At 42.8% G+C, this 15,138-nt stretch overlaps 1 long non-coding RNA gene across 1 annotated transcript; it reads left to right on the top strand.

The window, feature by feature from the left end:
• The first annotated feature begins 493 nt into the window (after positions 1-493).
• Positions 494-14,797, top strand: LOC310902131. The gene is made up of 3 exons (XR_014586505.1): positions 494-1,232; positions 12,695-12,903; positions 12,981-14,797. It is a non-coding gene; the product is annotated as an uncharacterized lncRNA (long non-coding RNA).
• Positions 14,798-15,138: the final 341 nt, after the last annotated feature.

Raw genomic sequence — 15,138 nt, 5'->3', positions numbered from 1 at the left:
GGAGTTTCATTAAGTGGCCTGCAGCAACATCAGCACACGCTTCTTGTGCAACTGAACAGCCAGTAACATGCACCAAATATTTGTACTATTTGTGTCAGGGGTAATTGCCTTGAACTCTCCACTGAACTGCACTTTGTCAATTGTCTACCAGTTCCCCCTGATTTTCTCTAAAGGTATCCTACCACTCTTAGTGTCCTTCACAAACATTGACACCTTCCTCCTCTTGGAATCACACACCGTGTCAATGCATAGTCACAGCAGGCTGGGGCAGATCTGTCAGCTTTTAGGAGAAGAAAGTGTAATTATACTTTTTCCTTCTGTTCTCATCTTTTCTGGGCCACGACAGCCCTTTGACGTGTACCCTATTGTCCCTCACTTTCACAAAAGCTTTCACAAGTGGGTTTGTCAGTAGCCTTTTAGAGACCCCAATAAGCACCACCTGGTCCTTTTTCACACATACTTAGCTGATACACAAAAAAGAGTAACAGGTATGGATGTTGATCAGCCTAAACCTTAAATGCAGCTATATGACAGTGATCTAGTAGCTTAGCACAAAACCCCTCCAAAAAGCCCCTCCCTGAGACAAGTATTGTAGTGGAGGAAATTCTGAACAAATTTGAGAAGCTTATATGAGATGTAGCTCAGAACAGGAATTAAGTTATTAGCTAATGTAGCTAAACAACATGGGGAAAAATTATACCATTGCTTTTTCATTATTTGATGAAGGAAAAAAAATAGGGAAGAGAGATAAATACAGATTATAAAGGAAAGAAGCAGCTACCAATTATTAAGAACATCCTCTGCCCCTTGTACTATAGCAATAAAGAACATGAAAAAACACAGACAATACTGCTGCAGATGTTTATATCCTAATATAAGATATTCTTTTCCCACTCATCCTAGCATAAAAATCATTAGAAGAAAGAGCTGAGGGAAAAGTCCCTACAACTTAGAGTCCTAATACTACCTATACAGCTCAACCATTTCTTTACAGAGTGAAGGTATAAATGGTAGACGCTTTTATAAGAAAGTCTCCATCTCCTTCTCCCATCATGCTTTAACCTTATGGGTATATATAAGCATGGAAATAATTCATGGTGGTCTAAGCTATTTTTTTTATTTTTTTTTTTAAAGCTAGATATATGTGGCTAATAGCGGTGGTGGTTGCTGCTAACTGGATGCAAGTATCTTAGGTCAGTCATAACCAGAACTCGTACTGCAGCTTTACACAGGTATGTTGCAAAGGGAGTGCTAAGCTTGCTCATGTCTTATAAGCTTGTCTAGGGTCAATAGAATGGGTCAGGCATTACCTGGAGTTGTGGGTTTTGACACTAAACTAGCATGTTCTGCAATATTACTTCACTTATTTTTAACAATGTTGCCTAATATTAAACAATCTGTTATTTGAATAAGGAACGTCTTTCTTTAAGCATTGCATCTGATTAAAGGAATTCTTATGAAAACAACAGTAGTACCCATTATGTAATTAAAACTTTCCTGTTTATGTGGAAAATTGCTATGAGACCAATGCTACAAGAAGATGAAGGCCTTAAAGGGTAGAACACTGACTTTCAAGTTCTGTTAAAGAATGTGAGTCATCTCTGGGAATGGGATTAAAGCAAACATCTACTTCTGTAGTAGTCTTACTCTGTGGCACTCCTTTTCCTTTTCTCTGGCTGTATGATGTCAATCCTCAGAGCCGTGCTAGGAAGAAAAGTAAACTACCACCAAGGCATTCCTAGTAGCCTCTCTGCTGTAATTAAGGATGAGACACCTCTCTTGCAAGGCAGCCCTGTTAGAAAACTGGTCATCTTGAATAAAACAATCCTGACTTGTGAAAATTCTGCCTAGTTCTATGAACTGAATATATGTCAATGAGAGCTTAGATTGAAGTCCTATAGTAGTGATCCTCAAACTAGTCATGCTCTGAAACAGTATGTTCTTGTTCCAACTTTCTGGTGTGAAGAGAGAAGACAAATTTCATGAAAACTCTTGAAAAGGGAGACTTTTTAACATTTTGTGTCAATCTGATGAGAATTTCGCTATTTTTCTCGTATTGCATTTTAATCAGCACTTGTTTTGCTCATGGTACGTGAACTCTTTATTATTTTAAAAGCTATAGGCTATATAGTACTTGGTGCCAGCAGTTTACTATCTAGGGTAAGATACTCTCAACATCAAAGTTGCAGTAGAAAGGAAATATGAGGTATTTTATTGATCCCTTAGGACAGAGTAAAGCCAAACTCTGAAAAAAAAATTTGCAAGTTATGACCTCTATAATATATGTAGCAATAGAACAGGGACCTGAACATGCATCTGTAGATGAGCTTCTACAATTCACACCTCATTTAACACATTAAAAATGACAGATGACTCTTTAGCATTTTAAAAACAGGCTGACCTTTGCTATTAGGCAGTATGTGTAGAGTTTCTATCATAACTGGAGATGGAAGAGGAAACTCAGTCCAGCAGTAGGAGTTAGTTGGCACTCACTCTCTTCGTGCTCGATAAAGAGAAGAAAAGACATCTGAAAGAGCAAACTGAGGAATGAGTGCCCCGTGGTGCTTGGTGTCACTGGGGCCTCTCGTGGAGGGGCCTGAAGAGAGGTGGCCCTGAGAGGAGCAGGGCCAAGGGCAGGCCGAGGCCTTCCCTGGAAGAGGGGTTTCCTTGCCAAGCAGAGGAAGATGCCAGAAACCACTGGCACCTGAAAGATTGGGGAGAAATTCTGAGGGAAGAGAGGAAGCTATTTCAGAGAGTCCCTTGGGGAAGGAGTAGGAGTGAGAAGGGGTGGGAATAGAAGATAATCACTTCTAAGAAGTCTGAATTCTGGGGGTCAAAATTTTCATTGCCAGTAAGAGGAAGTTCAGAGCCAAACTATCTGGTGAAAGAGCTCTTGCTTAAGCTCTAAGACTGTAAGTGATGTGAAAGTTGCGTAGTGTTTTTAAGAAGTTTTTAGAACACTTTCTGCTTTTATATCTAGTTATTTCTGTGTCTAACTGAAAGTAGCTCTGTCATAATGAGCTGAACTGCAAATGCAATGCATTAAAATGTTCTGTAGATAGGACATGGGGAAGCCTTGCATAACACATTCCTGCACTAAATCTGTTTTGCCATTTGCGTTAAACCAATTGTTAGCATTCCACCAGGGCATGTTGGGGATTTTTTTTAAATAAAAAATCATCTGAGAAAACAAGAAGGCAAGAATTGGAGAGAAGAAACTCTCTATATTGTGTCGATGCAGAATGATCCTCTAAAGAATATAATGAATAAAAAGCCCCCTAAAACTAAATTGTTTTGCTGAGCCCCACTTTCAGAATAACTCAACATGTTAGGAACAAGAACAAGAATTCTTAGTCTGGATTAGTAGGAAATAAGAACATGTGACGGATAAACTTAAACACTTGGCCAAGAATATTTTCCAGCAGAATGTACCCTGACTGGTACCACATGAGATTTGAGATAGTCTTATAAAAAGTGTATTGTATTTATAAAAAAAAAAAAAGCTGAAGTCCAATATCACTTAAATGCTTGAAATGGGAAGAGCAGTGAGGGGTAGCAAACGCTATTACCGGAATAACTCAAATTCTCTTGCAATGTTGTGTCTTTCTACCTGCATCTTGCAGGTATTCATGATACTCACATTCTTGTACAATAAAATAACTTCTGCTTTATGTCAGGAATGGTGCTATTTTTTGAAGTCACATAGGCTGATCAGTTGACAAACAGTAGATTTGAAGTTTCAGAGTTTAAATTTAGAATGAATTATTTAGAAATATCAAAAGAAAAGTCTTTCAGAGACCTGTAGTAAATGCCCTCTGTTTTGGAGCAGCTAAACCTGTATTTTTGTTAAGTCCAGATTCTTAGCCAAGCACAAACTACATACAGGCTTGCTGATGCTGAAGTCTGCACAAACTCTGAGGTCTGCAGGACTCCTGGGAGCATGGAGAGGTCTGGGCCTGCCCACGGTACGCTGCCTAGTGGGGGACTCACCCTGTGGTCAGCTCAGCAATAGGCAGGCCAGGGATGCTTCACTAATCAGGTTGAAGAGCAGCCAGTAATTGCACTCTAGATCCTTCCACACTGCATGGAAGTAAAAAATAAGCATGTAAAATACACTGCACTGGTAGGGTGGCTCCATCTGCTCCACAGCAGCACCATGGCCATTCTGCCCTATTTCCCCAGCAGGCTTCCACCTCTCCTGTGGTTTGTAGCTCAGCCAGCTCACCGCAGATCCTGCTCTGTCCTGAGCGAGGTTGGAGACTGAAATCCCAGCTCCTGGCTCTCCATGGAAAAAAAGTCATTGTTATCTCAGCCATCAATCGATTATTCTCTTGGTGCTGGACCCACACCTGCAGCCAGCATGCAGCTGGGTATCTGCTTGTCCTGCTGCAAGCAGTTTTCTCTCCCAGCCAGGTATAGCATTACCAAGGGAGGTATTTATATGCTTCTCTCCTGCCTGCACCAGCTTTTACATCAAGAAATTTCTGGTGAAAACAAAAACAAGCAGTGAGAGAAGAGGGCAAAGAACAGGTGACGTTGCTGGACTAGGCGATGTCTGAGGGCAAGTCATAAGTAGGGTTGTGGTGTTGTGAGCAAGAAAAAGATGCATTACCATTTTCCTAGAAGCTTCACACGAGGTGCAGGGATGCTTGGTGTTATTCAGAAACAAATGCCAACTAGAGATGAATTATGTTATGCTCAGCCCTGAAACTACTCTAGAATGAATCAATTCTGAACTACAAAGTGAAAGAACAGCATATAATATTTATACAGTGTCAAGTCGATGCCCTTGAAAGTGCAGATGCCAGCACTGAGAATTGGTGGGCTCCCAAGCCTTCAGTGAAGATGTATTGATGCAGACCAGGTGAGAGTAGGCAGCTTCATTGGCTACCAGGGAAAATACTTGTTCCCCTGATGAACTAAGTGCTATCTGTCTTTCTCAGGTTACAATCAAGTATAAAAGCAACTGCCAGGGGAAAATAGGTGGGCTTCATTATTATTTTTTTTTTTTTTCCAGCAGTGCCAGCCCACCTCACATTTTGGCAATAACACAGAGTTAAAGTATGGTCTTGTGTGGGTGTTAGTCAGGAAGTTTATTTTTCTGAGAAATGGTTTAATACTCCTTCATGAACCCAAAGTGCACATGGGTGTTATAAATCTGAGTTCTTCTTTATAGTGCATATGACCACCAGCTGGATTACATATGACAACATTCAGGATAATGTTGATGAAAAAGTTTCATATTTTTTTGGCATTTTCTTTTCACTTCCACTTATAACCTGACAACATAACCTGAGACTATTTGCAAGTTATATGGATCAAGCCTTCCTAACATCTTCGAAAGCTAGGTAAATTTCTGTGGCTGGTTTACAATATAAATACTTCTGCTAATGAGGTGCAATGCATACGCAAGTTTGTGCATGACTGGAGATCTTGGAGTTTATTTTTAAGGTGTCTCTGACACCTAGGGTCAGGTGCCTACAAAGAAATGTCAGTGGGTCTTGCTGGCCTTAATTGCTGTCACCCTCATCTGTGGGTGTCTATGGCTGAGCTCTGCTTTGCACCAAAGTTTTAGTGTTTTAGGGCTCTTTTGAGGGAGGTGGGAAATAAGGATTTCATGCCATGTGTCAAGGAGAAAGGGTTTTTAAATGCAGGTCATCCACATGCTAATTAGCTGGTCCAGAAGCCAACTGTGCTGCCTTTTCTTCCAGAAGCCACATCTTGCTCCTGCACCCCAGGCAGGAGTGGTTCGTGGCCATGGAGGGGGGCAGGCAGGAATCCCGGCTGTTTGAAGGTGTTTTATCCGTGCTCCTTGGCATGCTGTTTAGCTGGCAAAGTGGAATCTGTGTCAGCACTCTGGTTTGAGCTGTGTTTTTAGGCATTTAATTATTCCCATCTATTTTAGGAGTCATCAGTGCACTCTTGCATGTCTAGCCCCTGAAGCCGATGCATAACTACCTCGCTGGTAAATTTAAAAAGATGCATTATCTGATGAAGTGCTTTTTGTGATTTAGAAGCAGCTGCGGGACTAAATGCAGAGATCAATCAATATTGATTATCACAGTTTTTCCTGGGCTTAAGAAGAGTGTGCTGTAATAAGGGACTGCAGGGCTTCAGTGCTTCTGAAGCATGCCTGCCTCTTCCCTGTGAGATATCAAAGAGGGTAATTAATGCTTTTGGCATGGACATTAATTCTGGACCAGCGATGATGATATGGGCATTAAAAGGGGGATGTAGTCTTTCCCATAATGTATTGCAGAAAGTGTATGCACGTAAGGCTGTGGTTGAATTTGATGAATTATCTACCTGGGTTCTGTCACTGCTACTTTGTTAGAGCTCCTTAAATACAAGGCAATGGCAGAGACCTGGCGTGATGTGCAGCGTTTTGTCTGCTCGTGGGCCACTCACAACGTGTATTTGTGCCCCAGTTCCTACAGCTGTGCCATAGGAGCAATGGAGACTCCTAAGCATTGCGTGCAATAAAGAGCTGCATTAAAGAGGCAAGAAATACTGCTGCCTCAGTCTTCCCAGGGAAAATAGCACTTGGTGGTTCCTGCAGCGCTGGGTATGGGAGGGGAAAGTTAGACCAGGCATGCTTTTTCTGTATTTGTGCTCTGCTCCTGCTTGCCCTTGAGGTCTGTAACAGCCCAGCCTCTCACTGCACTGAACTGGGTGAATAGCTGTGCCTTTTGTTGCTGCTGGCCTGGGGTGAACCCAGCCTTTCTGCTCAGCTCTGCGCAGGGTCTGGCCGCTGAGGCAGGTATAGATTTAACACTAATTATCAGCTGAGCTCTGGCAGCCTTTGCATAAAAAAGCTAGGAGCAGAATGGGCTCACCACACTGTGGTGACAGTCTCCCTCTTCTCCGTGTCTCCCTCCTGAAACAATGAAAGCTCATTTGTGTCTTAAAAACAACTCCATAGATTACAGCCTCGCCTGCATGGCAGCTTGTGTGGCTGCAGTAGTCTGAACACTTCATTTATTCCAGAGACTTAATCTAAAGCTCTTCTGACTTGTTGTGACTGTGCTGAAAAAAAGCCCCCTTTGAGCTGGGTGTAAGGCACCACCATTGCCTCTCTATAAACCACTGGGCCTTGTGAATATTTTTCATTCACTGATAGAGAAACTGAGGCAGAGTTCTCTTTTTCTCCTTACAGCACTGCAGCTATTGATCAGCAGTAACGTTTTTTTATACAACAAAATCACATTTTCTTGGTATATGTCTATTCAGAGCTTGTGGTAGTTGGATCCCCTCCAAAAGGCTAATAGGTTAAAGAAAAACCAAGCTGACACGCCATCTAGACCACCTCAAAAGCTTGTCTCACAGTTCTCTGTTTAAGGTGAAGTTAATGCAATTGAGTTCATCCCCAAATATTAATAGATCTACAACCACAAAACTAGTTGCTGATATGATGATATGGCAAATGATCTCATCAGATCTACCTCTGCTTCCACATTTTCCTAGAGTAAGGTGTCTGGAGACAAAATACTGAAACACAGCTCCTAAGACTTTCTGATTCGCCTGAAATAAATCCTATCTTAAAACTTTGGAAGTGTTTTTTTTTTTGTTGCTTTATCAAAATGCTTGTGCCAAGCTATCTTGAGGTTGCTCAGCTTGTATTTGAAGCCTCTTACTAGCTTGATGTTATCAAATTTACTTAATGATTCTTTGTTTGCATATCAAAGACAAAGTCTGCCTTGCATGCTTGCAAAGCCAGATCTAATCTTGAATCTTGTGTTAATTCTTTGATCTTGATACTTCCAGCAGTGTAAAACAACAAACCGCAGCGATTTCTTTATGATACACGAGCGATACAATTTCCTGAGAAAATAAGATTTTATTGCTTAATCTTCTGAAGGGGTTGGCGATTGTGAGATCTACTAGTGTGTGTAGTACATAAAAGGGTCAGCAAATCTGCAGGGGTGCTTATGAAAGTGCACATTCACCACTTGAGGCAACAAACCGTGAAGCTGAGCTACCCCTGTGCAACCTGAGCGTTTGCCTGTGTAGAGGGGATGAATGTGACGTGGGGCCACGGCCACCTGTGGGAGCACGTTGCAGAGGGCCTGAGCACAAGGGGATGGATAAAAGAGTGTGAGTCAGGGTCTGGGTTGCTGAGCACCTGCTCCAAGGTAACCACTCCTCAGCACAGGTTGTGCCTTTCTCCACGTGAGCCTGGTAGGAGACACGCTTCTGGTTGGGGATATTTGGTTGCAAAATAACAAGCAGTGAGGGCATGACAGGGAGAGCAACGAACAAACGTTTCTCATCCCACAGGTCATAAATACAAATGTTTGAACATGAAGTGCCTCAAATCTGACTTGCTGCAGAACAATGTTTCGTAAGCAGTAGGGTATAAATAAACCTAGCTCTGGTGTTTCTGATGAGGAAAATATACACAAAGAAGGAAAGAGCACAAGCAATGCATGTGTGGAATCCATGTCATATGTCACCGCATAAAGCTTGTAAAAGAGACCTTTTCCTCCATCCTTATCTCAGGACATTAGCAGGTATTGGATTTTTTCAACCATTAGCTAACTGTGCACTGTCATTCATTACACAGTTTTGAGGGAAGAAGTCTATAAAAGCTTTCAGGGTCTGGAAGAAGCCTGTGATTATCCTGGAAGTGCCATTATTGGTGCCATTATTCCTTCTACATTAGTTGTGCCACTGATTGAAGCCACAAATCCCCGATCTGTACTGTTGTGCTAGTCCAGTGCCTCACAGTACCTAAACTGGTGATTGATGGTGTCCTGGTGACGGGCAATACACTACAAAGGAGCAAGCCTTCAATTGCTGTTATCCTGTGCCTCCCTGGGAGAGCAGCAGCAGGGCAGGATGGTCAGGAGGAGCCTTTAAGAAGGATTACTTTGAAGTTTTCTGTGAATGTCCATAGACAATAGGCAGGATGTACCAGCGCTGTGGGCTGGAGCCCAGGATGAGACTGGGAGGGAGCTGATGTCTGAACATTTTTTTACTGATGGTTGAAAATCCTATGTAAATGTGATTACATCACATTTTGTTGCAATAATGGTAGTGGATGGAGCCTGGGAGAGTAATAAAATGCTGCCATTGGGAGGAAGGTAAAGGCAGGGCCAGATAAGATCCATCTGGCTAAGGACAGGACAGTATGTGTGGGCAATGGCATTCCCTAGAGGCTGCCGAGGACTCGGTTCTTCCCTCGCTCCTTTTGCCTTTGGGCCTGTTCCTGCTGTCTTTAGCCACGGCGGACTCCGCTGGAAGTGGGGATTTGCTGCATACACAGCCCAGGCTCCCTTCGCTGGGGAGCCTTTCTTCTTGGAGGCTTGGAAATGACACCGACAGATCTGAATCCCAAAGTCCTGAATTTTGGGAGCCAGATCTGGGGAGTTTAAAACTCTTTATCAGTTCTTTCACTGTGCTGGGCCTCAGCCAAATTTGTCCTTCCAAAACCTGCAAAAAGGCAGGTTAGGCCTGAAATTTCAGGCTAAGATTCATCTTTTCTAAATAGGCCGCAAATATATTTTTGTCTGCGTGCTGAGCTCTGGTCCTGCACAGGTCTTATTTTTGACATGAAGCTAGTATTTCATAAGCTTAAAGTGGATTTGGCAAGCAGAAGAATGCAGCATTCATTGTTATTCTGAAGAGAGCAGATGAGGGAAGAGGCCCGCATTAACAAGCGGAGTCAGACAGCTTGCCATTTGTAGCTTGCCTAAACGAATCAATGATATGGAATTATGAGCAAGACTTGCCGAGAGGCTGAGGATTTTATTGGAACATTTGCAAATGATATTAAAGTGAGACATATAGCAATGCTATTGATGAAATTGAATTCTTTAACTACAGAGCTGTGAAGCAGTTCATCGCAGAAACCCACTGGATGCTTAGGAGCTGATTCCTGTAGCCCGGATAGGTGCCCAGGTTCCTGATGTATGTCGATGTGGCTGTGCCTGCGGGCCTAGGTGCATGACCTGAGAACTTGCTCGTGTACTGCTCTGCTGATTTGACTTTTTGTCAGTAAATATCCACTGCTCTGGATACTGAAAATCCAGCCCTTCTCTGTTTTACCAGTCATTTTGGACAAATGTGACAACATTCCTATTGCATTGATCAAAATACAGCAGGAATAGGACACAAATGGATGGTCTCCTCGTCAGGATGGTACTTCTGATGGAAAGGTATAGGAAATAGTAACGAAAACGGAGGGAAAAATGGAGCCATGGGTCAGCAGAGGAGGATGAAAAAAATATCTGTGTGGTTACTTGTATCATCTGATGCTAGATTTGCTTTCCATCAGTTCTGCTGACTGCTCGACCCAGAAATAGGGAAATTGTATTTTTCATCAAAGAAAAGGAAAGACGGACATAGGCTGAGTAAGCTTCCAGGTTTTGGGTGTTTTTTTCATTCATCTCCAGCAGAGAAAGGAGGACTCAAAAATCTTTTGAATGCTCTCTGAGGCCCTGTAAGAGCACCTACAGCACAGCAGGTGCAGCCTTCACTGCATGTGTTGGTGCAGAGGAAGCTTCCAGCCGGCAGCCCGCAGACCTGGAGCCCTCCTCTTTCTGCCCGTGGTCCTGACTCTTTCCAGGGATTCATCTCAGGAGCTTCAGGTCCTGGTGAGCTGAGTTGCTCCATGGTGCCACTGACTATGGAGGTAACCAAGACCTCTGCTAGGTTCCCAGAGGTGTTCATGCGGATACTCGCGTGCTGCTAACCTGATCTGGCTGGGGAAACCTGATGTCACCTGGCACTGACCATGGCCCTGTGTCTCCTCTGCTGCTTAGGACAACTCATTAGTGCTGTGCAGCAGCAGAGAGCTGTGAATGGCTTCAGAAACAAATTTTTAGCCCTGAAATTATTATGTACTCTTCCTGGTTCTCTTTCTTTCTTTTTTTCTTTCTTTTTTTTTTTTTTAAATAGAATTCCCTTGGGAATGAGTCCATTCCCAGTGGAAAGGAGGCTGGCTCCTTACCACTGTTTAAAGCTGAGATTGCTTTTAATATTTCTTCCTCCAGAAGGATTTGAAATTTGAGAGTACTAAAAATGAACATTTTCTCTTTTTAGAGAAGGAAGCTCTTTTCCTGTTGTCTCCTTGCACAGTAGTCCTTCTAAAATGATTGAAATACCTCCCTTGGAGTGCTATTTCATCTTTGCTTTGCTTTTGTGCCTCCTGCTTATTTATGGAAGCAGCTTTGTTTCCTCAATAAACAAGGGCTACATTTTTTTTCTTGGTTTCATCAGCCGAACAGCATGAGCTGTTCAGAACCAGGTCTGCTTTGCTGCAGCCTCTACCAGAAATGGTGCTCATGTCAAAGGGATGAGGTGTAGATATAACTGCAATGTGGGCACGGGCATCTGTGAAGAGTTGTTACCAAGTATAAACAATTGTTGAAATATGATAAACTATCTGGGAATAAAAAGAAATGACAGGAGAGATTTTTGACAGAAATAGAGGTATTTTGTTTTTCTTCCTCCCTGAATCCATCTGACTCTGACATCAATGTACTTCGAGCACAGAAGCATGGCAAACCTGACCACCATTGGGGTAACTCTCTTTGGTTTTATAACAGTCAGGCTTTAATCCAAAAGCGTGTAACCAAATATTTACATTATATTTAGAAATTTAATACTTATTATATTTAGAAATTTGTCCTTTCCCCAGCATTGCCCATGCTGGAGAAGGTGCTGCAGTTAAGATCTAAGATTGACCCATGGAATGATAATTTTAATCCCGTTTGCAAAAGCAGTAGCAAACTCTTCATTCTCACAGCAGGCTTAGTCACCACTGCATTCACCAAAATTACAGACAACGTTGTTCTGCCTTTTATTTTTTTCCTGTGTGTTTTCCCAGTGCTGATCCTGTGCAAGTCTTTCCTCCTGATCCATAGCGAATGAACAAGTGCAGCTGTCAGGAATGAAACTTGATGGCCAGGTGCAGATGGCCTCAAGTCCTCCTACCTAGAATTTACCTGTAGCTCACTCCTATTCAAAACATAAACCCAGCAGAAAACACAGCAGGGATGTGTGTGAATTTTAGGCCACGTGAATTTGAGGTGGCCTTTTTTTTTTTTTCTTTTGCTGCATTTAATCTCCCAGTGCCAATAGAGAGATTTTCAGGAAACTCTAAGGAGAGGTGAAAACCAACACCCCGAGCCATGCTTTGGACTCTACCTTGTTACCTGAAGGGTAATTTTGGGGGACATTTGGCAGAAAATGCCAAATTTGTCCTGTAGAAAGCAGAGAGCAGCTATGAGCTTTTTCCATGTGTACACACTGCCAATCCGTGCAAACACGCTGCCTTCAAATTCAAGAGACCATAAACGAATACCATCAGTTCTTTGCAAGCTTGCTCAAGCCGTTTATTTCACTCTGCAAAAGAAGATTTACAAATAAGAGAAAGTGCATGTTTCCATGCATTTCTGCAAGCTTTGTCTCTCCCTCGTGCTTTTGGAAGGTGAGAGTGGCTGCAAGGCGGGGTGGGCTGGGAGAGCTGGCGGGAGGTGCCTGCAGCCTGTCCAGGCAGGACGTGCCCACGCTCTGCCCCTTTGGTCCTGGCTGGGGACTTTGGCCAGGAGGGGACCTGGAGGTCACTTGTCAGACAGACACGGGCAGTAATTTCCTTTGAATTACCCAATGAATCATGCAAGGATCAGAGCCCCACAATCCAATTTTTTCCTATACAATCTAAAAGAATTATCTTTCCCATCCTTCCTAGCAGTGGTATTTCACATCAGCCTGGCTGTTGGCAGCCCCCCCAGATACGGGGCCAGATCAGCAGAACTCCATTTACTTCAGTGGAAGGATGCCAGGAAGCGCAGCTGAGGACCTGGCTCTTCTATCTGAGCTGTAATTATAATGCTTACCTAAGCTTATCTGCGAATTTTGCCTGAAGATTTTGAGAACCAGTTTTCTCGCATGATTCAGGTATTTCTTGTGACAGGGCGGGCTGGAAATACCCCCTAGCAGATGTTCTGGTGGCACAAGTTACTCTTGCATTCCAGGTCTGGCCTGACCCTGCAATAGCTGGGCGTATGTGGAGAAGAGGAGGAGCAGAGACGCTTGATGGAAAATTCTCCATCTTCTCAATGGCTTGGTTCAGCGTCAGCAATGGCAGAGCCTAAATTTTCAGAAGAAGGAAGAGAGCTTGTTTCTCTGCCTTAACTCCCTTGCTCTTTCAGGTGGTATTAACCCTCAATCTCTGCTGCTTTGGCTTATTTCCCCCTGCCACCATGGATGTTTGTGATGTCCTGAGATTACAGAGCTCCACTTTCCTTGTTTTCCACCACATGGTAATGCTCTCCTGTGCTTAGTGATACCCCACATGGAAATCCTCGTTAGCCTTGTTAATTACTATTGTCCTATTTAAAATCAGTTTATTATTATTATTATTTTTCAACCAACCAGAACAGACCTTTGTCGTTAGGACTGACTAATTTACATCAAGTGGGTTATAGGATTGCTGTGCCCGAGGTTCTGCTTGGCTGTGTCTGCTGATGCTTGGAGGAGTTTTGTAATCACAAAAATAATAAAAATAAAAAAGCAACATTTAATTCCAGACGTTAATGCACTTCCCATAATACTTATGTGAAGAGTGCTCCTAGCAATGGCTCTTTAGAGTAGGCATTATTGGGGATTTGGGAAGCGATGCTTGCTGTGGGAAGAATTTCCTTGTGCAGATGTAATGTGATGCACGTGTACATTTGGGTCTGCTTATGTTTTAGCAGTGTATTACCCAGTAATGGAAAACACACACATTCGACGTGCAGTACAAATGATAATCCCACTGCTAAAACCCACAGCCGTGCAGTGGGAAAGGCCTGATTTGCTCTCTGTGCACATTACCCGTTTTAATAAGATTTAAGGCTAAAAATGCACAAGACCAAAGCTCAGCTGTTCCAGGGAGGTTTGTTTTTTACTGCTCAGGTGTTCTGCAGCACTTTTCTTATGGACCAGCTTGTCTCTGTTTTACATGAGTTGTAATTACTTTGCATAATGTAGCGAATAAATGAGACTGATTCCAACAATAATATGATGATCAACTATCTACTTATAAAATATGCACTTTTAGGTATGAAAACACTTTATAAAAGAAAAAAAAAAGTTACTTCTACTTTCTATTTAGGGAAAGAAGCCAATAAGATTTTGAATTATTTATGCAAAAGCCATTCCCAGGTCACGGCAGCATCAGAAGCTAACTCCAGCTTTTCTGTGCTTCCATCCACGGTGTTTGCCAGCCCTGTGCAATGTTCAGGCTATGGCAGTGGAGGAACCAAAATGATGCACTATTAGTCAGCCCTGAGATTGCAGGGGGAGGAGAATCAGGCTGTTACTGTGAATTTTCTATGGCAGCTGCTGCATAACAGATGCTTTCAGTGAATACCTTGAAGTTTGATGTCCTGTCCTTATCACTGAAGCACAATTTATATAACGAGAAATTTCATGCCATTCGCAAGTAGTCCCTCAAACAATTTTACTCCTAAATTATTGCATTTATCTGTATTTTTTTTTGGTTGGTGTATTAATGCCTGTTCTCCAATTCTTCCTCTGGACTTGTGTGTGATCAAATAAATGGCCGAATTTGCACATGGTCCTGCCTTAAGCAGCAATGCAGACGCACGTGTGACATGCAGGGGTTGTTCCTGAGGGGGCATGTGCTCAGCAAAGGAAGCTCTGAGCACCTCTGCTTCAGTTAGAAGGGATGTTTTCCACATTGCCATCGGTATGTGTTCTTTACATTGTATGCAGCAACTCCTAGCTCGTAATTACAGGCAAGGAGTTATTTGAGGCAGTTCGGCCCATTTCTTGTTACCTAAAATAACTTCAAAGTGTGCATTTATGCTCTCAAAATGGGTGTGAGTGTGTTACAAGTATAGCTCTGAATAATCCCACTGCAAAGCATGCTGTAGCAGTGCTGGGCCGCTGTAATCGAAGAATAAAGTCTGTAACCCTCCCCTGTGACACCTCCCACGGTGGGTGCGTGCTGTGACACACCAAGCCTGCTCTTTGCTCGTAGCCTCCATATAAAAGGAGAAAACCATTTGTGGCAATTTCATGCCACTGCAGTTATGAAAGGGCAGCAGATTTTGAATCTTGGTCACGGTTATTGCAACAAAGCAGTTGTTTCCACCACACCCATGATTGATTATTTTTTTTAAAGTA

The sequence above is a fragment of the Anser anser genome (genome assembly GCF_964211835.1).
Source record: "Anser anser genome assembly, chromosome: 7".
Classification (NCBI taxonomy): domain Eukaryota; kingdom Metazoa; phylum Chordata; class Aves; order Anseriformes; family Anatidae; genus Anser; species Anser anser.
This window is presented reverse-complemented; position numbering and strand designations above follow the sequence as displayed.